Source organism: Ambystoma mexicanum, chromosome 2q (assembly GCF_040938575.1).
Source record: "Ambystoma mexicanum isolate Mex_15411 chromosome 2q, UKY_AmexF1_1, whole genome shotgun sequence".
In the NCBI taxonomy this organism is placed as follows: Eukaryota; Metazoa; Chordata; class Amphibia; order Caudata; family Ambystomatidae; genus Ambystoma; species Ambystoma mexicanum.
Genome location: NC_090924.1, coordinates 174158358 through 174184980, shown reverse-complemented (window position 1 = coordinate 174184980; position 26623 = coordinate 174158358). Strand labels below are relative to the sequence as shown.

General features: G+C 44.8%; 1 protein-coding gene across 1 annotated transcript in view; it reads right to left on the bottom strand.

Annotated features, from left to right (window-relative positions):
- The window catches only part of LOC138569260 (ficolin-1-like), a 503449-nt gene that overhangs the window by 476165 nt on the left and 661 nt on the right, over positions 1-26623 (bottom strand). The gene's annotated exons all lie outside the window — the stretch shown is intronic.

The following is a 26623-nucleotide window of genomic DNA, read 5'->3' as shown; positions in this document are numbered from 1 at the left end:
TATGTGGTAAAGTTTTTCAAAATTGGGATAGGTGTGAAAGGGAAAAAAATGTGCTCATGCTAATATGGTCATAGGGTTCTCTCTTCACCTTCTGCAGGCCTCCATGGAAAGGGAAGAGGGCTCTGTACGGAGCCCTGCCTTCCCTTTCCATGGTGGCCATCTTGGATAAGGAATTTCCTTCCTAAAGTGAGACGCTGCGTGCGTCTCAGTGTAGGTAGAAAAATCATTTTTTTTAGCACCCCAGGTTACCGCTTTGGAAACCAGGGGTGCTAATGGCATTCATTCATCCCTCATTGCAGGGGCTGGAACTGGGGATAACGGTCCAGAGCCCTCATCATCCGCCCTTACTTCGCTTGGGCCGATAACCTGGGCTGGCGTGCCATTAACCAGATTAACATCACATTATTCTGATTAGCATAACACAAAATGCTAATGAAAATGTTGGAAAATCTTATTGAGTCTATGTACTTTACTGAGAAATGTAAAGCAGATGGAGTATATAAGAATTCTTTTTGTTCTATTTTTTAACTCTGAATGGTGGTTCCTAAAGGAAAAGTTTTTTGTTGTTTTTTTATTATTTTCTTTTTTTTTTGGAGAATTTAGACGTAGGGTGAGGAGGGAAATGAAAAAGAGCACCAAGCACTAATATGGAGGGGCAGGTGGACAGGTAAGATGTTGCGCGTGTGTTATATCTATGGTAGGTGTTTCTCATGCTCCTTGATTACAGCTTCAAAAGCACTTCCAAAATTGCTCCCGCCCGCAGTGTGGTGTATTGTAGTATATACAGAGGAATGTTGTCTTCGAAAAATATGGATCAACAGCCTTTATTATTGCTTGCAAGGTAGCTGGTGGGATTTTGTGTCCCACAGAAATAGGCTGTGTTTATACAGTACTGGTGGAGGAAGATGAGGTGGAGGAAGACAGCCTACTACTTGCTAAGAAAAGAACAGCCTTTCTGAGAGCATTGCAGTGGTTGGATTGGGTGTGGGAGCACATGGAGGTGGTGCCGTAGGAATGCTGTCCAGGTAGTCTGCGGCTGAGTACAACGTTGCATCCAGTGCATTTCACTTTGGTAGCTTTAGCCTTTGGTACATTCCCAACAGTGATAAAGAACTGCCACAACCATGATTCTCTCTTGGTGGTAGACGTAGGCACTTTCTCTACCTCATCTTCTTGTTCCGATTCATTGTCTTTGAAAGTACTGCAATTTTTTTGTTGTGTAGGTCCTCCAGCTGGTGGTGGTTGTGGTGGCTTTTGGGGAGGAGGGATGGCAATAGCTGATTCCATTTTTAAGATAAATAGCGGTTTTGCTAATATTCTTCCAAGCATGTTCTCTGTAATAGTTTGTTAATGGATAAAGAGTAAGAATAAGTGCAGGAACTGTGCAAGGGGTAGATTTTGAGCATGACATTTCCTAAATCAGAAGAAAATGCAGTTTCGAACTGTTCACAAAGCACAGACCCAATTGCGAGGTACGAAAGCATTTCATGAACACGTCATCATGCCGCGCACGTGTGCGTGCTCAAGTGACACTGTTCCGTAGGTCCACGATGATGTCAGACATTTGCGAACGTCAACTGACACAAAAACAGTGGAAAAAGTTGCAGAAAGTGTAAAGGGGTTGTGTTTATAATGTTGGTAAAAAGATGTCAGGGGTGAGCGGGAGACCGATCATGAACTATTCAATCTATTAAAGAATGTACTCATCTAAATGCAACATTATATTGGCGTGCTGTTGTTAATACATGTTACGACCTTGTGGATCTTTATCAAGGCTAGAGGTTAATGATGGGTCTTTGAGAGAAAGGGCATACACTGAGGAAGCAACAGCTCCATGGATACACCAAACCATGAAGCCGCCTCACAACCCAGCTGTGAACACACAGGATCTGCACAGACCACTAACGGGACCCCACATAGGGCCAGACCTGTCTATTAACCTCTAGCCTTGATAAAGATCCACAAGGTAGAAACACGTGTCGGCTGACCACTACCAGGTCTATGAGTCCACACATAACTATTAAATAAAGCTGCACTGTTTAAACCACAAAGAGTGTGGACAATCTACTTTTCCAAAAATCTGAAATTGAAATGTAGCTAGGACCCTCCTTCTCCGAGCCATACAAAGAGGTGTGGGCTTCACCTCAACAAAAACCTGTGACCTTGCATCAATATCTTTAGCAACACAAAATTACCAGAGCTTAGCGTATCATCGCCCTGGAACCCATTTACCAATACAGTGCACAATCACATCAATGTTCAACAGAACAATTACATTGAGCACCCTTGTCCCTGTCCCTCCCTATAACCTGAATCATGTTCCTGTTCCCTTATTACCAGGGCCATTCTCATCACAGTAGGTGACACGTTTTTTTTTTGCTGTCTTTTCAGGGAACTTTTGCAAACTTGCCATATTTGGCTTTCTGACATAAAACCACTCCCGCATTTTGTTGGGGGTTCTGTGGGAGTGGCAGGGCCAATCGGGCCCCCCCTCACTCATTCAATCTAAGGTATATGCCACTTGCTCGACCAACAGTGGGGGATGCCTCCTTTTTGCCCCTGTGTACATAACCAGTCCCTGTGCTGATGACGACGCAGGAGGGGCTGTTGTAGAGATACTCGGCATTCATCTTCGACACCTCTGTCACCATTTTTGGATTAGGCCTCACCGCGATACTACGAAAAGGCTTCTCTCCCCTCTGCAGCGCTGCACACAGCGCGCCAAGGACCCCACCTTTTTCCCCTGTGTCTGAAAGCCGCGCAGCTCCATTCTCATGACTGAGCCAGAGGTAATTGCAACAATATAAATGTAACACCTCACCCTTTCTCTGAGATCACTGTCATGTGCGTGAACCGGCTCAAACCAGGCCTCGTAGCCCATTCATCTCCACACACATGCCTGTGGCATCTTATCCGCGCTGTTGGAAAATTACTGCCAGTACAACCCCATGGCCACAATAGGTATTCGCTTGATGTGCCAGACACGTAACCCCAGTGCAATGCCCACCCCAGTGTGCCACGAATAATAAAAGCCAACCTCTGTCATAGTATATTGCACCTCAATACTAACAAATGTCAGCATGCCCCCTAGTCTATTTGATGCATTTTGACCTACCCTATGATCAATGATCCCACCTGGACCGATTCTTCCAGAGTTGTGATAAACCCCCTAAAATCCCAGTAAATAATGATGTTGTTGTAATCTTAGAATTTATAGAGTATAATGATTTGCTCAAAGGAACCTCAGTAACTGTTATTTAGTGCATGCTTGAAACAATATGTTATGTTAGATTAGCTAGGGCCTGCCCGGCTTCATCGTGACCTGACCCTCACCCCACCTGGACACAGGCAGCTGAACCTCGTGGTACAAACCCTCCCGCCAACTGAACAACCAATCCAGCGGGATCAACATTATACATTGTATATGTATCGAACTGCTTTATCCAATACTGTATCTATGTAGTGCCCTATGCAATGATGTCATGTATGACGCAATATTCTTACTTAAGCTGCCACCTTTGTAAGGTTTGCCAGAGTGCTCTCGGGCAGCAGAGTTCTCTGGATGCCAAATTTTAGATAAAAGACTAACTCTTGCAGCCTGTCCTCCTGGTCTCATTCCCCACTGGGGTGTGTTATATTCTTTTGCACTTTGGCCGTATAAGACGGGGAGTGGGCCCACATTTTGGTGACCACCGCAATGTGATTGGAAGGGTGCCCCGAGGCCCCTGTGCCGTGTGGCGAGATCTGGGATGCCCCCCATCAAAACCATCGCTTCCAAGATCGACCAGTTCATGCGCACAAAAGAGCGGGTCCAAGGGATCCCACTTGCCAAATACCCAACTAAAAACTGCTCGCCAGGGCGGGCCACGGCTTGGTTGGGGTGCGGACCAGACTGTGGATAGACCGCGAACGGTGGCTCTCGGACCACCCAACTGAACATGTGAGTACTGGCTGCGATATTTTACAAGGGGAAGAAGGGGATTGGGGGAGAGAGGGGACTAAGATAACGGTGTGGGTAAAAATACAGAAGAGTGGGGACAAGGTATAGAGTCTGTATGAATGCTACTGAGACTTTTTCTTATCTATCCTTTATATGGCCATTAGGTTTTTGTGGTAAAAAGAAGTAAAAGAGAAGTAAGGGAGCCTAGCCCGAACGGGGTAGAAGGTGGCACCGCATAGTCTCTTACAGTGCAGGGAACAAGTGAAGATAAAGAGAAAAAGTAGGAGCCTCGTATATTGAGTAGGCTCGGAGTAGTCATTTATATTATTCTTTTTCTGTGTGAACAGAACTCTCGGACAGGTAGCTTGAGGGGGCTTACAGGTGGGGAGTGTGTGTGTGAAACAACAAGAGGGAGGGGCAATAGCATCAAATAAGCCAAAACAGGGGATAACGAGAAGGTAGTTTATGTTACATGTACTTTGGCTTTTCTGTTATATGTTTGTCTGTCAGTAAGAACCGTTGCGTTTGTAGTTGACAAATATAATGTTTAACAAGAAGTAAAACTGACAAAATTGTGATTGATGGTCGAAAATGTTCTGAATATTAGAGAGTTTTTTTGGAAATTTCTTTTGGTAAACGGAGGTAAAAAGTAAATTGGAAACATTTATTTGACCCGGGGAGGGGAAAAGTAAAAAGAGGTGCTAAACACGAGCCAAGGTAAACACAAACTCCACTATGGTTGGGAGCACGCCACTAGCACATATTTGTCAGCATCTCCCTCTATATAGCGAGAAAATACAGAAGTATCATGACCAATGGGTAACAGAAATAAAAGGAGATAGCGTACAGCCCATATGGCCAGAGGGATGGTCCTTCGATAAGAGGGTATTGGATTTGGTATTGACACATTTACTAGCGAAATATAAAGGAAAGCAGTTGTAAAACCGAAGGGAGGTACTAGATTTGTGGCGCATGTTTGAGGAGGTGACACCTAGCGGTGAGGTGAGTAAATACACAGTAGTAAAAAAGGAAGAGATACAGGAGGGAGGAGATGGGGGTGTAGGGGGAGAATGTTCAACACCACCAAAAATGAGCGAGTCAACAAAAATGTACCCGTTGCTGGCTTGGCCTGCAGTGGGGTACAGTGAGCCCCTGTATGTTACCGCATGCACCACCGCATCACCAAGAGCAGCAGTATCTCCCACCGCCCCACCCCCCTATGAACCAGGAGGGCTGTATGGACCAACTATCGCGCCAACGGTAAGCATAACACGACCGACGGGAGACTTAGATAAACAGCTAGCACATGCACAGATGGAGATAACAAGGTTAAGAGCATTGTGTGACAGGAGCCGAATGTTGCAGGGGGGAGGGGATATGCCACCATTGACGACAGGTTAACTCACACCACCGTTGAGTATTGCAGGATCAAGTATTGCTGGAGAAAGTGTTGTAGGGGGGACACCAACGCCACCAACACCTGTGTAGATACCAAAGGGACAAGAGCAAGAGTGGCAGTCTGGAGAGATCCTGATTCATTTAAATGGCAAACAGGTAAGGATAATACGACCGGCACCGCCAGACAGCCAACATGGAGAAGGGCAGGGGGAAAGGGAGTCAGAAGAAGAGGCAGAAGAAGTGTGGAGTGATTTAGATGAATACGAGGAAGGAGCAACAGCAGCAGGAACAACACTGCCATTCCACTTTGATCAAGGAGATGTTAGATCGCCACCAAGGTGGCAAGGAAGGTTGAGACAGAGAGTAGGAAGCATGCTGGCAAGTAAAACAAGGAAGGAAGTAAAAGAGGGGGAAAGACAAAACTACAAATGCCTCTAATACACAAGGGGGCAGGGAGGCCCAACTACATACCATGGGCGCAAATGGACAAGAACAACTAGTTGAAGCTCCTCCCCCCACTCTCGTGTGGGGCGGGAAAGTGGATACATGCGTTTGAAAAACACACGGCAGGGGTCCCGCTAGCGATAGGGGATGTAAAGGGTTTGTTGGTATCGGCGGTAGGTGATCAATCAGATGCTGTATGGGTAAAGGCAGGATTCCCAGAAGTAACTATGAGCAGTGACAGCCATGACGGGTCAGCATTTAACAATGTCAGGGCAATGGTGTGGGATGCATTACGAAGGACGTTTCCTGATACTCCAGATTTACACTTAGTGATGCAATGCACTATGGCAGAGGAGGAGGAGCCTACGCAATTCATCCTTCGGGTGCAAGACCTGTGGAGAAGTGAAACTGGTACGCCTTGGGACCAATCAACAGCATTATTTTATTTTATAATAAAGAAGGGGCTCCCGAAAGAGGTTCAGAAGGCCTTGGATAAAATAGCTGGGATAGAAGCCAAGGGTTGGCGAGATATTCAAAGCATAATTGTACACCACTGTAGGAGGATCAAAGAAAGAGAAAAGGAGATAGTACAGCGAAGGTTGGCAGACGAGGCAAAATTGGAACAGAATAAATTAGTGAAGGTCGCAGCTATGAATGCTACAACATCAACAGCCAGGCAGGAGGAAGGATAAGAAGATAGAAGAAGAGGCCCAATAAAAATGGCAGCAACATGGACAGGAAACGGGTAGGAACAATGGGACGGAGAGGAGCAACATGGAGGGCAACAGTGGCAAGGAAGGACACCAAGAGGATGAAGTGGGTACAAAGGGCCGAGAGGGGGGTTTGGAGGAATGGGAAATAGAGGATTGGGAGGGCCTGGGGCCAGGGGAGGGCCACAAGGAACGTGTTGGAACTGTGGAAGGTGGGGGCATTACTCATGAGAATGCAGGATGAGACCTATGGGATACTACCAAGGGCAGCGCCCCATGGGAAATGAGCAGCAATATGGCCACCCCCACCAAGGCAGTCCGTACGGGTTACCCATGGGTGGGAATGGACAACAAGAACAGGGGTAGCAACATATGCAACAGAGACAGCCACCACAACAGCATGTGCAGCAGAGAGGTATGCCACAGCAGATGGCAAGACAAAACACTATGGCGAACACAAACAACAATATTTTCCCAACATCTGCAAATGGTGCACCAGCACCTTTCCGAGGTGTAGCAGTGGTAGGGGAAAATGTATTCTCTGTTCCAGGAACAGAGACATATGCAGATTAGGACAGCCCACAGAAAGCACTTGCGTATCCAGTCGTATCCACCACCCTACATGCAGAAGAGGAACCACTAGTGGGGGCAGAGATAGGCAACAAACAGTTAATCTTTATGGTGAACTTGGGAGCTGAAAAATCATGCCTCATGGAAGGCTGGTTCCTGCTCTCGGGCAGAAATTTGGAAATGCAGGGGTTCTCTGAGGCTATTTTAAAAGTTCCTTGCACAAAAGATCTTGACATAACAGTGGGGGGGAAAAACAGTGCGAGCACCCCTATTGTATCATGAAGACTCGCCAATAAATTTGCTGGGAAGGGACCTCCTGAGTAAGTTGAATATGACCATTTCCTTCACTGAGCAGGGAATAGCTTGCTCCACCCCGGGAGTGTCTCCCATGCGGGCAATGTTGATGATCAGCACGATGACAAATGAAGTTGTGGTCAGAAGGGTGCCTATAGATATGGACATGTTTATTTATGGTATCAGATTGCTGGCACCGGTGGTGCCTGAGATAACAAGAAAAGAATGGAAGGTGCCTTCAGATTTTGTTTTCCGCCCAATTATAAATACATACATTGTCCCTGGGACGATTTTGTCCATTGATTTGGAAGCAATACAAGTGTCAAGTAAACGTATTGCAGTGATAAGATTGGACACACATGGGTCTGAGTGGCGAACAGTGCTATGCATAGATCCCAGTATGTTGCTGCACAATTTAACTGATGAAGAGCTGTTTACTGATAACGAATGTGATGGGGAGATAATAATGGAAATTAGTGTGCCATGTGACAACATGATACAACACAGAGAGGTACACAACCCCCTTTTGGCCAATGTCAATATACCTCCAACAATATTTGAAAAGGACATGGAAAAGGTATCGCCAGAAATTTGGACAGCAGGCCCACACGATGTAGGATTACTGCAAGAAGTGACACCAATCAGGATAAAATTAAAACCAGGTCTTCTCCTGCCTAGAGTGAAACAGTAAGCTCTATCACGAGAGGCTGAGGAGGGGATAAAAGAAACTATAAATGCATTACTTGAACAAGGAATTATAGTGCCATCAAATTCACCATGCAACACAGCGATTTTCCCAATCAAAAAAGCAAAGGGCGGGGCTTGGAGGATGATCCAAGACCTACGCCCACTCAATGACATCATACAGAAAGAGTTCCAACTAGTTCCCAATCCGGCATGAATATTGTGCAGCATACCAAAAGACGCTACATGTTTGACAGTGGTAGACTTGAAAAATGCCTTTTTCTCGATACCACTCGACACGAACTCCCGATACCTCACAGCATTCACACTGGGAGGTAACAGATACGAGCACTGTAGATTGCCACAGGGGTATTGTGAAAGTCCCAGTATTTTCAATAGGATACTACATGAAGATCTTGGTAACATTGCCGTGGAGAGCACCATAATACAATACGTAGATTATGTACTTGTCTGTCTGTGAGGAACAGTGCCGAGCCAACTCGATAGCACTGTTAAATTTGTTGGCCAGAAAAGGGTACAAAGTAGACAAAGGAAAATTGCAATATTGCCTAGCAGAGGTCCTTTACTTAGGAAAATTGATTTCAAAAGACGGCAAAAGAATTTTGCCGGATAGAGCGGCAGCAATACGTCACATGATCATACCCAAAACTGTAAAATACATGCAAATATTCCTTGGCATGTGTAATTACTGCCGTGAATGGATTTTGGATTACGCAGCCTACACACGTCCATTGTTGCAGGCCCTGAAAGACGCACAAAAGAATAATGTCCCAATAAAGTGGTCGCATGCGATGATGACACAATTCTTTAACTTACAAGAGCTCATTGCCAATGCCCCAGTATTAGCGAACCCCGATTATGATCAGGAATTTTATCTCTTTTCACACAGCAATGGTGTACTAATGACTGCAGTGCTCTCTCAAAAATCATGATTGGGTCATAAGCCATTGGCCTATTACAGCAGCACACTACATTCTGTGATGCAGGGTCACTTTGCATGCGAACAAAGTCTCGCTGCAGCGGCCTTTGCAATAGAAAAAAGCACCACAATTGTAATGGGATGCTCAGTAACACTATACGCTGAGCACTCGCTGTTTGCAATACTAGAAAGATCAAAGTCAACATTGACAACTCAAAGACCAACAGCGTATGAAATTATCATCTCCAGTCCCAATGTCCTTGTGGTCAGGTGCAAATCAGTAAACCCTGCCACGTTCATCACAGAGTTATGCACAGTGGAAGATATTAAAACACACGACTGTGCAACATATGAAGGGAAAGGGGATGACATACCAAAGACCAGCGAAAATGCATTACAGGAGGGGGAGATATATTTTGTTTATGGGTCTGCATCAATAGACAGTGAAACAGGGGAAAAACATTTGGGGGCAACAGTGGTACGATTGGACGAGGAAGAATATGAGATCATTGTACAGAAGCGCCTGCCATCCCATTACTCTGCGCAAGCAGCAGAACTAATTGCATTAATTGAAACACTGCACACTGCTAAGGGTTGCGCAGTGACAATGTATTCTGATTCTGCATATGCCACAACAACAGCACATTCAGGGCTATCACGATGGAGATGCAGAGGATTCCGGAGGGCAGATGGCTCACCGGTACAACATGCAGCCCTATTGAATGAATTGATAGATGCATTGGCAGAAAGGTCAGTAATAGCATTGGTAAAATGTCAGGCACATACAGCCAATACAGATTTCATCTCATTGGGAAACGCGGCAGCAGACGCAGCAGCGAAAGATGCCGCATATTTCAATATACCACAAACAATAGAGTACATCATTAAAACACCAACTACAGAGACACTAGGGGAAGGGTATAACAATACGCCAACCTCCCAAGTAATAGAGCTCCAAAGGCGGGCACCAACGGAAGAGAAAGAGCTGTGGGCCAAAAGAGGGTGCAAACAATCAGCTACTGATTTGATATGGCGACAAGAGTTAACCAGAAAAGTAGTGATGCCATTAGAGCTACTACAAATTGCATTCCAAAAGCTGCATTTTCCAACACATGTAACAAAGCAACACATTGCAGCAAACATACAGGAACACTGGTTTATTCCCAACTTACAAGAGAAATTGTCAAAATTCACAATACAATGTACAACATGCCAAACATACACCTCAGGTATGACACTAAGAACACTAAGAGGAACACTGCCTAGACCAATAGGTCCATTCAGGGAACTGCATATTGACTATGCAGATATGGGAGAAAGGTGCAACGGAGCGAGGTACTTAACTGTGATTGTGTGCCATTTTCAAGGTGGGTTGAGGCTGGACCGTGCGCTCACCCTAATGCCAAATGCGCTGCAAAATTCTTAGTGCGAGATGTCTTTTCAAGGTGGTACATGATACGATCAGATAATGGCACACACTTTGTGAATGACCTCTTCAAAGAAGTGACGACACTGCTGGGGGTCACGCTCAAAATGTGTTCGATTTATCATCCGATGGCCAACGGAATGGTGGGAAAGATAAACGGCCTATTGACAAGCAAATTATCAAAACTATGCAACACGTTGAAGAAAAATTGGGTTTACTGCCTGCCCCTAGAACTGTTTCAGCTCAGAACGCAACCAAGCAAGGACCACCACTTAAGCCCTCACGAAAAAGTGATGGGCAGACACATTCATACGCCACGATCCCCCATAAGAGCAGCTTCAGATGCTCACAGAGCTGCCACAGTACTCAGGGACGAGTTCAAGGAATATCTCATTAACTTGACTTGTGCAGTACGTAGCATAGCCAGACAAATAGCACCACCATTTACAGTGAATGCTCCGACTCATACTGCCTTGCCAGCGAATGATAGCCCAAATGGTCAACTAATGCCTGGGGAAAATGTGTACGTCTGGAGCTTTGTGCGTAGATGAATTCTCCAAGGTTTCATGGCCCATGCAAATTTATTTATTGCACACCCACAGCTGTTAAAGTTAAGGGATTGAAATATTGGGTGCATCTGTCTGATGTGAGAAAGGCACACGATAGTACAATCCCTGAAAATGAACATGGTACGAGTAACGAAGTTGTGAGTGGGTGATGGAAAGTACATAGCACAACACTATGACTATAAGAAAATGATGAGCCGACAAACAGATGAATTAAAAAGATGCATATATTAACTGACATAATTGTGTTTTCCCACTTTTATCTGTCTCACAATATATGACCTCCGACTGTATCTGTCTGTATCTCTCCCTCTTCCTCTCTTTCTCTCTCCCTCTCTGTCTGGTTCTCGCTAACTGCTTACAAATACTCTGACATATAGTTCTATCTAGAGTTGTTTAGCTATCTCTTATCTATAGTTACAAACATAGGAGATGTCTATCTTGCCCTCTCTCGTCTGAACATTACCACCACTAAAGTAACTTTACGCCTGTTGTGTGACAAAACATTTGCGAAAAATGAACAAACGTTTTGATGATGCCATAGTACAAGAGTAAGATATAAAATAAACGCAGTGTGTGGAATGATATGAAAAAGATTGCCAAAAGATGAAAAGGTAATAGAAAATAGTAAGATGTGCACATCATAGAATAGAAAAAGGAGTGGTAGAAAAATAGAGTAGAAATGAAATGTGTAACAATGAAAATGTTTTATATGCATGTTACCTAACCAATTTATATCGCCCCTTCAGGTAATGCAATGGCAGAAAGGACTGCACTCACCAAGGAAGACCCAATTTTAGTTAGTGAGAGGGTAGTTACTAGAAATAACAAGTGGTATAATTCCGAATGTGGGATCAAATATTCAATTATATTATTTTCTGTAATGTTGTTTTTTATGGCCTGGTACTACACAATTTCTTGTAGAAGATATAAAAGAATGGGAGGAGTGGGGTCCTAATACGAGAAGGCTCAGCACTGATTTGGGCCAGGGTCAAAACAATGTGGAAACACAGTCCCTCTAAGAATATAAATCTCACGACGTTGCACAAGAATCGAACTGAACCAATGCGTTTTTCCACTTCCAAGTATTATAAATGAGACCAACCAATATGATGGGGATTATCTTTGGGAAAGTGAGCATGATTTAATGTATACTAATGCAGAGACAACCATAGAACCTACCTCGCAAAGAACTGTAATGCACTTTAATACTGCTGCTACTAGTACACCAGAAACACCAGACACACAAGCCTGGGAAGCTGCTAACAACAATGCTAACACGGTGTGGGCCGGGGTATTTTACATACATTATCAAAGAGTGAAGATGTCCCAAAATCACAAAGGGGGGAGGAGGAGACAAAAAAGGGGGAGGCGGGAGGGAAGACATATGATGCCTACCGTGGGCTGGGTTTAGATGAAATAGAAGACCACCGCCACCCTGATCAGTCTAACAAATGGTACTCAGACATGAGTGCAATTGCAAAACAAGCCACTAACGAGAGCTGTTATGTTTGCTCTCTCGTACCGCACGCATCAGGCACACCTAAAATACTTATACCTCAGGAAGTGCCCTTGCAAGACGGCCAATGTTTAATTCATCTCGTGTTATGTAGGATTTGGAGCACCTTCCAGGCATGCACAGTTACAATAGAAATGCTGCAGAACGAAAAAACATGCACAAGCAAACGCCATGGAGTAATATGCATCAAAGAGCCATTTTTCCTCATAACGGGAACAAGATTCACTGAAAACAAATGGCAGGATGAGATGATCGAGTGCAAAGCTGAAGGACTAAGAGGACTCACTGAAGAAAACTTCCAATGGATCAAGGAAACATGTACCCCCATCTGGGCCCAGCATATTGCAACACTCACATGGGTTACTGCTCTTGAAAAACCAATCAAAACACAAAAGGAGATTCCACATGAACTTTGCTTCCACAGAGAATGAAAAGTGCCAATGGGTACCAACAAACAATGCAACAAAACAATCATCATCCCCGATATGAAAAGAGGTACAGCCGCGTTCATGGACACATATTGGGTGTGTGGCAAACAAGCCTACCTGCACCTTCCGGCATCATGGAAAGGTACTTGCACCCTGGCAACTCTGCATTCTGCGCTTATGGTGATTCCAGAATTCAACATCCAAGGGCGGACAGGTTCGGCTCGCAAATCGGCAGCAGGAAATTCGGCTGGCATATCAGCAGCAGGGCAAAACGCTGGCATGTCGGAAGCGCCCCAACCAGCACCTTCAGAATCATACCCATATGATCTAATATCTGAAAATGACCTGAAAGACAAACTGTCCCGCAGAAGGAGGTCATCAAACTACATATCCACCGAATCCTCCAACCTTCTAGCTGAGATTCCTGCAAAATACAAGCTTTTCAACTCAGCAGAAACATTCTTTGCATCTTTCTAGCACCAGGGCTCCAAGCACGAACCGACGCCAAATGGTTGCAGATCGTCCGCTAGGAGCTGATACAACTGGCCAACGACACTGAAGAGGGGTTCAATGTCATCAAGGTGGAACTCCACGCCTTGCGGCCAATGACAATGCAAAACCGGTACATCCTAGACCTTCTCACAGCATTGGACGGCGGTGTTTGCCGAAAAATCGGGAGCACGTGCTGTACATTCGTACTTTCTGAGGATGCAGATAATGGGACCCTCTCTCACGTTATCTCAGCGGTACAAAGCATGGGAGAACGAATGCAGAAAGAAGGAGGAGTAGAGCCAAGCAGCTGGTTCGACAACATGTTCAATTGGATACCATCCTGGTTCAGCATCACGATGAAAATGTTTGTTCCTGTCATCGTTTTTATTTTACTATTTCTCTGTGTGTGCCAACTAGCGATCCGATGTTGCGCAAAGTCTATGCCTAGTACAGCATTGATGATGGTGACAATGGGCGGACAGGCAACGGTAGCAACAATGATATATGCACAAATACAAACTGGAGAGCCAAACCCCCCAAAATACTGCATGACTGCTGTTTACCATCAAAATGGGGACAGGGTAGACAACTTATATTATACTGCAATCAAAGAGCCAACAGAGCTGCAATGGTATAAGGAAGTGTGGGTGGACCTGGATGGGGATGGAGGAATTTACATGACCTGTACACCTGATGTATATGCAAGAAATGGGCATAGCTTGGGAAGTATATGTAGAGCATGGATGCCCATAAAAGGTACCCCTGCATGGGATGAAGCGGTGGCCGAAGCAGAGTGTATCGCAATGAGAATAAAAACAAAAAGCAATTTGTTACTTTAGTTGTAACGAAAGGGGGAATGTGTGGGAGTCGCATGGCCAATCGGGCACCACCTCACTCATTCAGTCTATGGTATATGTCACTTGCTCGACCAACAGTGGGGGACGCCTCCTTTTTGCCTCTGTGTACATAACCGACGCAGGAGGGGCTGTTGTAGAGACACTCAGCATCCATCTTGGACACCTCTGACTCCATCTTTGGATTAGGCCTCACCGCGATACTACGAAAAGGCTTTTCTCCCCTCTGCAGCACCGCACACAGCACACTCCAAGGCCCCCACCTTTTTCCCCCTGTGTCTGGAAGCCACGCAGCTCCATTCCCATGTCTGAGCCGGAGGTAATTGCAACAATATGAATGTAACACCTCACCCTTCCTCTGAGATCACTGTCCTGTGTGTGAACCGGCTCAAACCAGGCCTCGTAGCCCATTCATCTCCACAAACATGCCTGTGCCATCTTATCCGCGCTGTTGGAAAATTACTGCCAATACAACGCCATGGCCCTGATAGGTATTCTCTTGATGTGCCAGACACGTAACCCCAGTGCGATGTCCACCGCAGTGTGCCACGAATAATAAAAGCCAACCGCTGTCACCGTATATTGCACCTCAATACTAACAAATATCAGCATGCCCCCTAGTCTCTTTGATGCACTTAGACCTACCCTATGATCAATGATCCCACCTGGACCGAGCCCTCCCGAGTTTTGATAAACCCCCTAAAACCCCAGTAAATAATGATGTTGTTGTAATCTTAGAATTTATAGAGCATAATGATTTGCTCAAAGGAGCATCAGTAACTGTTATTTAGTGCATGCTTGAAACAATATGTTATGTTAGATTAGCTAGGGCCCATCCGTCTTCATCGTGACCATGACCCTCACCCCACCCGGACACAGGCAGTTAAACCTCGTGGTACGAACCCTCCCGCCAACTGAACAACCAATCCAGCGGGAGCAACATCATACATTGTATATGTATCGAACTGCTTTATCCAATCCTGTGCCTATGTAGTCCCCTATGCAATGATGTCATGTATGACGCAATATTCTTACTTAAGCTGCCACCTTTGTAATGTTTGCCAAAGTGCTCTCGGGCAGCAGAGTTCTCTGGATGCCTTATTTTAGATAAAAGACTAACTCTTGCAGCCTTTCCTCCTGGTCTCATTCCCCACTGGGGTGTGTTATATTCTTTTGCATTTTGGGCCTATAAGACAGGGAGTGGGCCTACAGGGTCTTAGGGCAGTAAGTAGAAGGGCTTGGCCATCTGTGTTTTCTTAGACATGGTTTCAGCTTACAAAGGCTCACTATGCAGTGAGTAAATTCCAAACATAACCCATGGTGCAGTGATCACCTTTTCTCCAGCTATCTCTCCTTTCGTGTAGAATACAGTTGAGTCCCATGATAAATTCAGTTAAATTGTACACATAGCTCCTCCACATTTTCCCACTCATGCCTTCCTGTGACTCTTGTCTATCCCTCGCCCTCATTCTATCTATCTACCCAACTTTGCTTCTCCATGCCACTACTGCCTTTGTCTCTCTGGCAGGCAAAAGTGCTTCAGCACCATAATCTATGGCAGGAGGTACTATACAAATGCAAGGTAAAATAACATGGTACTGCGGAAAGCACACAAGTCTGACCAATATGAAACCAATTACATGCTCTGTTTTCTTAAGCACTCTTGACAGACGCCTAAGCCTAGTTTTTTTGTTATTGGTCCAAATGATCTTTTTGATAAACATGACATTACCGAACAAATACCCCAAACAAATTAAAGTTCTTTTTCTTGCTTTTGAGAGAGCTGTTGCAAAATTGGCAAATTGAGATCCCTGACATAAGCCCCTCCCAAATGTAGTTGAGGGCCCTAGAAAAGTAAGTAGAAGGCTGTGTCACCTGTGTTTTCTTGGTATAGATACAACATATTCAGGCTCACAATGACACTGTGGAAGACTCAAATCTCTGACAAATGCAAGGCCAATGGCATGCTCTGTGTCCTTAAGCACTTTGCCCAAAATCACAAACCTAGGATTTTGGTAAATAAAATCCTTTCGGTAACCAGAACATTACTAAAACACCCAACCCGCATGAATCATAGCTATTTGCTTGCTTTTCAGGCAGATGTTGCAAAATTGGCAAATTTGGATTTATGACATAGAACACCTCCCAAATGTTGTTGGAGACCACAGGGATGTATGTAGAAGGGCTTTGCCACCTGCCATTTTCTTGATAGGGCTTCATTGTGCTCAGGCTCACCATGACACGTTGAAAGACCCAAATGTCTAACCAATGAGGAGTCAAATACATGCTCTGTGTCCTTAAGTGTTTTGCACAGAAGCGTCATCCTAGGGTTAGGTCAAGCAAAGGAAATAAATAAATAAATAAATAAATAAATACATGCATACATACATACATGAACAAAAAGAAAATCCATCTATGAAGCCACCAGTTGTTTTAAAGGATGGCCATCACTCCCCCACCAAAAAATTATCCACATGTTCTTTCCTCTGGCCAACTGAGATCAAACGTTTTGTTTGTTTGTTTTTATTATTTGTAATGCGCGAGCATAGCCTCAGGTATCAGGGTGCAGCCTTTACATGAATTTGCGAAGCTTAGTTAAAACAGCAATAATATATCCATAAACACAATGAAGGTACGCAGGATAATATACATATATACAAGTAGGCACACATGGTTACAATGTGTGCAAGTGGCACGAGTGGGACAGACTTGCCACCTGAGTGTGCTTGAGGGCCTACGTTTTCAGCCATAAAACTACCTTGGATCGGAAGTTTTGATAGGGCAGGTCCATTCTTAGCGTTGGCGGTAGGGAGTTCCACAATTTGGCTGCTTTCATAGGGAAGCTGTTACTCCCTGTTGTAGAACGTTTGAAGTTGGGGACAGAAAGGCAGTCTTTGTAGGCTGTTCTTGTGGGTCTCAGGGAGGACTGTCTATGAAATCTGTCGATCATATAGATCGGGGCAGCGTTATTAAGGGATTTATGAGTGAGTGATGCCATTTTTAGGAGAATTTTGTCTTTCATGGAAAGCCAATTATTCTGTTGGCTATAACCTGTGATATACTCTCTTCTGGAGATGCCCAAAGCCGCTCTAAGAGGGTTGACCTGAAGAGTTTGTAGTTTGCTAGTGGTGGCTTTAGAGGATCCTAGATAGAGGGCGTAACAATAGTCCAGGCGGGACAGTATGAGGGCTCTAGCGAGGCTAAGGCGGCTAGTGTCGGACAGAAATGGTTTGGCTGCTCGGATCAATTTACACGTGTATGCCATAGAGGATGCTAGGTAGCTCACCTGTCTGTTGAAGGAGAAATTGGAGTCCAGGTAAAAGATTAGTGTTTTGACCTCTTGTCCTACTTTGATGTTGTTGCCATTAATCAAGAAAGAGCAGTAGGCAGTGCCTAGTTTCTTTAAGCTGGTGGTAGTGCCTAGGATGATAAGTTCAGTTTTATCATCATTCAGGCATAGTCCATGTGTGGCCAACCATGCCTGGATGATGATGTACACCCTATTTAGCAAGGTCAAATCCTTCCCGTAATCTCCAGAAGGAAGGAGGATCTGGGTATCGTCTGCGTAGTTGGTGTAGGTGATACCGAGATGATCCAAATCATCGAAAAGGGGCTTGGTAAATATATTGTACAATGTGGGGGAGACACAGGGGCCCTGTGGCACACCACAAGTGATGGGTATTGGGTCTGCTGCTGCTGTGGGCGAGAAAACCCTCATGGTTCTGCCATTAAGGAATGATTTAATCCAGATGATGGCCTCAGCAGAGAAGTGAGCTGATGTGTGGAGGTGTGTGCATAGGACAGAGTGATTGACCAGGTTGAAAGCTGCAGAGAGGTCAAGGAGGAGGAGTAGGGCGGCTTGGCCATTGTCTCTGAGCATATTGATTGTGCTGTCAGGTCGATGAGAGCAGTTTCGGTCCCGTGTTGAGGACGGAAGCCTGATTGTCTAGCTCCCAAAAGGTGATGTTCTTCCAGGTACTTCTGTATTTGTACGTAGGCGACTTTGTCCAGGATTTTTAGAAGGAATGGTACGGTTGTTATGAGTCTGTAATTTGTAGGCGTGGCTGGGTCAAGTGTGTTTCTTTTAGTAATGGGAGTACCCAGGATTGTTTTAAGTTAGTGGGGATAGAACCAGTGGAGAAGGAGGCATTCATCTGTTTCGTGATGAAAGGGGAGAGGTCATGGGCGGCATCTTTAATGAGCTGAGCCGGGCACAGATCTCCTTGACAATTGGAAGGTTTTAGTGACAGGATGATTTTTTCTACTTCAAGTGTGGTGACTTTGGAGAAATTGAAACGAGTGATTTCTCTTAGAGTAGGCTTCTCTGGTAGATTTGAAGGGAGAGGATCATTTAAGGAGGCTTTTTTGCTGTAGATTTTGTTTTGTAAGGTATCAATCTTGTTAGCTAGGACGTTTTGGATTTCTGAGCACCAATTTTTATCTTTGGTACAGGTATCTGGTGGTACTATATGAGTTTCTACTTCTTTAAGGATGGAGAATCGTTCCTTCATGTTTGATTTCGCTTGGGATATGCGGGAGTCAAAGGAGGTTCGTTTAGCCAGGTAGATTTCTTTTATGTAAAGAGTGGCTAGTTTGGAAAGTTTGAGTTTGTTAGCTACTTAGGGGATTTTTTTCCAGGTGGCCTTGCAGTTTCTTTTTTGTTCCCTTAAGTTTTTAAGGAATGGTGTGCACCATTTGTTTAGATGCATTTTGGGTTTGCTTGGTCTGAATTTGAGGTTGGCAATAAGGGCCAGCGAGGTGGCCATGATTTTATTATATTCTTCGACAAAAGTCTCTGGATCCGAGTTATCAGGAAGTGTGTTGAGTGTGGGGAGTAATTTCAGGATGAGTCTCTCGATTGTGATACTCTTCTTGTTTCTTGTGAGTGTAGGGGGGCCCTGATAATCGGCGGGGTGGGGGTCGGATGGTGGAGAGCATGAATGATACCAGATGGTGGTCAGTCCAGGCTAATGGTGCGATGTTGGTGATGTTTGCAAGACAGTTATAGTTGGCCACCAAATCAAGTATTCTGCCTTTAGCATGTGTGGGTGCCATGCTTCTTTGTGCAAAACCTAATTCGGAGAGGGTATTGACTACAGTGCTGGCGATTTGGTCTTCCGGGTCGTTGTAGACCATATTAAAGTCCCCCAGGATGAGTACTTGGATAGAGCTTTTAAGGTTGCTAGATAAAATAGTGTTAATGTCCTCATCAAAGGTACCTATTGGGCCTGGAGGGCAGTATATCAGGTGGATGTTGAGCGTTTGGGCATTGGTGAGAGGGACTTTAACTGAGAGTATTTCACAATAGAGGACATTGATACTTGTTGCTAATCTAATGGTGACACTACATTTGTGGATAATAGCGACACCCCCTCCTCTGGAGTTGGGTCGATCTTGTCTCAGGATAGAGTAATTGTCTGGGACTGCGAGCATAAGCATAGGACCTGCTGCCGGATAAAGCCAGGTCTCAGTAATGGCTAGGAAGTCAGTCTTCTTTGAGGATCAAATCGGCAATTTCTGTTGCATGGGCTACTAACGATCTGGCGTTGATCAGGGCTCCCTTAGTTTTAGTAGGAGTAGTATGGCAATAGTCCTGTGTTAATTCAGGAGTGCCCTGATTAGAGGGACTAAGTAGAGGTGTAAAGTTGGAGTTCTGGGGTAAGTTGGCTTTTCTTGTAGATAAGCTGGGTCGAACCGGCAAAGTCTTTGGTTTATGTATGGTAGGCAATGAGCAGGCAAGGGGCTCATACATTTTAGCTAATCTAGCTCTGAGTCCTTCGTTCCTATCAGTAGTAGAGCGAGGGAAGCTGGTAGGTAGCAATGGCTGTGGGTCATTTATATCTAGGTGTGAATTACTGGACGACTTGGTGTTTAGCATAGTCGAATACATTGTGATAGGTGAGTGCGGAGCCATCCTAAACCGTACTACTCAAGAGGAGCAGGACGCAAGCGAGCAAACTGGTAATCAAGGGACACATGCTAGGTGGTAGTGGCAGTTGTGTTAGGTAAATGGGAGGTTGGCCTGGCACTGGGAGGGGTACTAAGGATAGGGCCGCTATAAAATTAGGCACTCTCTAGACAGAGTAAAGCCAGGTAGGTATCGGAAAGTGGAATGTGGTGCAAGGCTGGGGTCATACAGAATAAATGTTACTGGCTGAAAAGCAGTAAATAAGTACCGATAGAGGGTGTTGCAAGGGTGAAACACTAGGCAGGAAGGCACTAACCACAGTCAAACCTGCAGCAAGGTAGGATTGAATCTCAATATTATAGTATAGAATAGGAGAGTGACAACATTATAGCCCACAGGTTTGCACAAATTAGGCTGGGGTGCAATGAGGTAACACCTAAGTTCGAAATGGCCTAATTGGGCTAAAATGCACTGGGGTAGCACAGTTAAGTAGAGTGCAATGGGTAACACCTAGGTTCGAAATGACACAATTTGGCTAACATGCACTGAGGTAACACAGTTAAGTAGAGTGCAATTGGTAACACCTAGGTTTGAAGCAACAAATAACAATAACAATTTGGCTGAGATGCTAAGGGGGTGGCACCTTAGTTCGAAATAACACAATTGGGTAAAATGCAGTGGTGCAGCACCTAGATACAGTAGGACACATTAGGTGGAAAGCATATCACAATAGTGCTGAATAGCTGGGTGCAATAAGGCATATTAAGGCAAATGCTCAACACAGTTTGGCTGAGATGCAATGAGGCAACTCATGGGTTCAGGCGACGCAGTTAGTCTAAGGTGCTAAGGTGCTATAGGCAATAACAGGAATAGATGTGAGAACAGTGGGCTAAGATATAATGGAGAGATAGTTAGGTTCAAAGTGGCTCACATACATTAGGTTACAGTTGTGCGGTGCCTAGAGTCAAAGTAACACGATTAGCTAGAGGTGTCGTGCATCTCATAAGCCTAGAGTGCCGTAGGGCAGCAGAGTGATAAAGTATTGACATTTATATTTGTAGAATGAAATAGTGTGTCTTTGAAACGTCTTAGTTAATGGAGGAAGTGTGCCTCTCAATGAAAGGAAACAGCAATTTGCCACAGTGCAGAATGAAGGAATGGTGTGAGGGGTGGAGTTTCTTACCTTTGAGTACCCAGAGCCTTGGCATACAAAAGAGCAGCAATGTACATCTTAAAATCAGTCAACCCCAAGAGAAGCCAAAGTCTTTGAACCCAGAACCGGTGAGTCTGAAGTAATGGGTGTGTTAGTGTGTTTCTGTGTGTGTGACACGCTGCATTTATGGTGCTGTTTTTGCTGGGTGGCATTGTTAATTGTTTGGGATGCCTAGCAATGGCATGTTTTGCTATGGGCCACCACTGAGCTACATTATCTATGCCCTGGCCTGTTTTGAACTGCTGCACTTAGTTAGGTTTGGTATGCTATACTGCATTATGTTATGCTATGCCATGTCATGTGTTAAACTGTAGAAACATGTTGTGTAATGTCTTGTTCTGCTGTGATAAATGTGTTCCTCTCACAAAGCTGAATGCATGTTAACTAGAATCTACCCCAGTACTAATGTATGTACTCATTCATTCTTTTTGGGAGAGAGGGTGAGAATACGATGTTAATATCCTTTTATACTAGATGGATAGGTCATGTGATATAATGTTGAAGTTTCATTATAATGTTTTGCTTTAAATGACACATTTTCAAGCACCTTTGAAGCAGCCACAAGATAGCAGGTAGCAACCTCCAAACACACACACACCACACACACACACTAGAAAGGGAGACGTGGAACTCTTATTCTTTGCCTCAAGCGTAGGGACTGCATCTCTCCAGGCCTAACCACTCTCCACTGGCTCTTGGGTGGTGCTAGACCTTCTGCATCATCAACAAGACCTTCTGGGACCTTGCTAAATCCTTCTCTCTCTCCCTAAATACCTTCTCTCTAGAGTACTTCAGTCTGCTAGCACCAACTCTCTGCAAGTCACTTCTCCAAAGATTGGGTGGCAGATACCTCTCCTCTGCAGGAGTTTCCCTCTGGGAGGGTCTCCCTGCCCCTCTCAGGCTTGGGCCGGATCTCCTTAATTTCCGGAAGCTCCTCAAGACCTTCCTTTCCCCCCTCCTTCTTCTCTCCCCCTTCCCTGTGAACCCCTTTCTCCGCTGTGACTGGCCTCTTGTTTTCCTCTGAGTATTACAGAACTCCAGGATCTGTCCTGTCAGTCCCCCCTCCCTCTGCTTACCTGCTCTCCATGACACTTGCCTCCAACCCCTCTTAATTCTACCTCCCCCTTCCCCATCCATACCTGCTTGCACTGGCACTTGCCCTTTGGCCTCCTGTTACAACTGCACTTCCCCCTCATCTTTCCCTTCCCTCCGTTGCACTTCATTGGTTCCAAGCCTGCACTTGCACCCTCTCCTTTTCACTCGCACTTCGTGTTCTGCACTTGTACAATCCCAATATCACAAGGCCTACTGGGGCTGTTATTGTATCTTTCTCCTATGCTCCCCCCCCACTTTGTCTTGTGGCACCTTGAAACACCACTTGGTGCAAGGGTGCCTTACAAATTACCAATAACTTAATAAATAAATGCATACATAGATATATGAACTAGACCATACACCCTCTTTTGACCGTACATTCACAGGATGACCTCTATTTACAGGACACAGTAACAACAGCCCAGAGTGAGAAGGCTAGTCAGTCAAAGGCTGGATTATGTAAATTAACTCCCATCAGCATCCAATCTCAGCCTAAGAGGATTCCTGCCTCCCGTACCAATATATCCATGACCGTAAAGGGCCTAACAGGATTTAGGGACCTGCAGGAAGGCTGGACTGTGACTTCTGCCCTCAAGGAAGCCCTGGTTGAAATCCGACCAAGAGTAAAATTAGCCCTTATTTCCTCCCAGCTTTCCCATCTATAGAGCCTGCCCATTCGTGGCTTAAGTAGATGGGCTTTCCATGCTGTGTTTTCTTGTCCATGGTTTTCACATACCTTTGGTCAACTTTACACTGTGGATGGCTCAAATGACTGACAATAGCTAAGCTCTAGATAGGCTGTCCTTTAGCACTTTGCACACAAGCACAAGTCTAGGGTTTTGGTAATAACATAAACGAGTAAACCAAGAAATGTGAGCTTTTGAAAACTTGGCAAAATCAGATTTCTGACATATAACACCTCAACAATGTTGTTGGGGACCTAGCGAAGTGAGTAGAAGGGTTATGCGTCTGTGTTTTCTTAAGCATGGATTCAACATACCAAGTTCAGCATGCAGTGGGTACATTCCAGAAATACACCCTGGTGCAGCGACCATCTCTCCTCCAGCTATCTCTCCTTTAGGCGATGAGCCCAAACGAATACAGTTCAGTCCCACAATAAATGCAGTCGAATTGTACATATAGCTCTTCACTCTTGTCCTTCTCATGCCTTCCTGGGCAATTTATCTATCCCTCGCCCTCATCCTAACTATCTACCTGACTTTGCTCCTCACTAAAACTTCTGAATGTTCTATCACAGGGGCGTTGCTAGGGGGGGGGCTAAGGGGGATATAGCCCCTGATATTTTGGTTGTAGCCCCAGATAGAATCTCAGGAGCTACAGCCAAAAGACTAGCTAGCCCCCAGTCCCAACAGTTCCAACATCAGCTTAGCCCCGGGACTTTTCCAGACCTAGCAACTCCCCTGTTCTATCATACTACCCCTTTGCATCTCTGACAGGCAAACACTGCTTCAACACCATAAACTATGGCCGGGGGCGCTATACAAATGCAAGAAAACATAACATAGCATAAAATCACTGATGACTAAATATATTACATCACCAGGATGTAAACATCCTGATACAACACGCTCACTGAGGGTTGTGTTAAGTGTATTGCATCAAACATTTTCAGGGTGACCGGTTGGCTTCTTGTGAACTAGGCCACATTTCAAAGATGCACTTCTCTTAATATAAACCGTCTACTCAAATTCTGTTGAGAATGTATCAACCCTGATACATCACCGATACACTTTCCATTCTGTGGGTTGAATTCCTTGTGCAACCTCTTTCAATAGTATCATACAGTAGGAACATGTACTGATGATCTACATGGTGATGTGATATGTGATATAAATGATGATGCCACTTGTGATGGCTTGTGTGATGTTATGCATGGTGGTATGACCAGTGCATGATAGAGGGCCGAGGTGTGGTTGAACAGCTGACGCCAATTTGTCATTTGATAGGTTGTTTTTTTTATTTATCCACAACACCACTATAACAACGTGTTTTCACCTAATTCCCACGGTTTGTAAAGCAAAGGTTTAACTATGACATTCCTTCAGTTGAAGATAGTTCTTAGGTTTGTATATCTGAAAGTGTCTCGCAGTGTTACTGCAGTAAAGCTAATTCTTTCTACTATGTTACTTACCCGTAAATCAGGCATACAAAGTTGCTTTAGTCTGCGTGTGTGTGTGTGTGACCAAAACCCTTGCACCTAAAATATGAAAGATGAATCCATCTCAGCTAAATCACACATTCCACCTCTCCACCCAGTAGCCATCGCTGCAAGTTCACCTCCAGTTCAGAACACCACAGGCAATGCATTGTGGAAATGCAGCTTAATTCAAATGCAAGCATTCTGAGCAGAACATAGGCTGTGCCTTACATGGCAGTGCTCATTGATTTACATCATGTTCAACCCAAGGCCTAGAACAGCGCTCACGGATGCAGACAACTACATGCGTGTCTCACCTTTTCTAGGAATCATCAGTAGGGGGTAGTCTGATATCCTCGTGGTTGCAACTTTTGGGTATGTTTAGCAATCATCCTCAAGTTATGAAGGGTTTGTAAACTCTAGAACAAATCTCTAGCACCTGAAATTTTAGAGAGAATACACCATTTCATCCATGTCATCCGTGCCACCGTGCAGTCCAGTGCACATCACTGGAAGTCACAAATTCAGTTCAGAGCAACATGAGAAATGCATGGTGCGTTCGCTTTTTTGCACATTCTTGATAAATCCAAATGCAAACGTTCAGATATAGAAGGACGTCTTCATTCACACTGTACTCTTGTTGTGGTTTGTGTGAATCGAGACGTTTACAGACACGATTAAAAATCCTCACATTTCAAGTGCTTTGAAGCTGTTCTTGTTTTAAATTGTTGTTGCCAACCGTATGAAGACATCCCAAAAGTAAGGGGTCTTCAACCTGCAGCTCTCTGGATATTGTAGACTACAACTCCCATAAATGCTAGCCATTGACTATGCTGGATAGAACTGGTGGGATTCGTAGTCCAAAACATCTGGAGAGCCAAACGTTGCAGATCTGTGAGCTCGGATACGCATTCCGTGAATACTCTAATCACTGTGTCATCTCCTACAGTGACTACCCCTGAAAGATTACAAAACAGATTGATATTTTCAAACAGAATCTGTTCTGCTGAGAGAGAACGTTCCCAGTGGGCAAAAGGAACTGGGTGTGTTGCTCTTTCAGTTGGAAATAGTTTCAGGCGCTTATCATACTGAATAGCAGCACAATATCTGTATTCTCATTTTGGCATAAGAAATAACACAGTCAGTAGGAGTGTATGAACCAAAGTAATTATTTACCATTTGAAAATCTGATAAATATATTGTTTCTTTTTCATGTTTATAAAAGTGACAGGTATACATAAAGCCAGGGCCGGCCTTAGTTGTAGCAGCTACCTGGGCAAATTGGCGCCCCTCGCCTCCCCGCGTGCCCCTGGTCAACAGTTGGCGTGGCGGGGGGGAGGATGCGGCACATTATTATTTAAACCTTAAACTCCGGCGCCTCCCATGGATCTAATCATTGGAATAGAACGTTCATGTTATTGCATGAGCGTTCTATTCCAATGCAAACCACGTTGCTTCCGTGTCGGAGCGAGGCGGTAATCATGTGAATAGGGTGCTGATGCTTATTTTTATCAAACGCGTTCCGCCGCCGCAGGCGCATTAAATAGCAAAAGGGTGCCTGCTGCACCTTCGCTCACTACTCCAGCTCGGGGCAGCCCTTGAAAGACTCCCCTGAGCAGGCGTTGCAGGGGCCTAATGGCACCCTGAGTGGTGTGGAGGCCCGGGCGGTCGCCCGGTCTGCCCTGCCCTAAGGGCGGCTCTGCATAAAGCTATCCAAGTAATAAATAAAACATTATTTTTTAAAAGCGTCGCATATAATTGAGTTGCCGAAGTGAAAGTAGTCTCTGTCCTTGCATTGAACATTTACATCAATGCAAGTGTAATTAGAATTAGAACTAGGGCAGACATTGTTCAAGTGCTAAAAACAATGGTCTGATTCACAGAGTGTTTTTCAATGCGATTGCGCCATTATAAAACCCGTCTGTGAACCAGGGCCATGGCTTTTCATTGCGAATTTGACAGTAGGGCCAAGACTAAGGCAAAC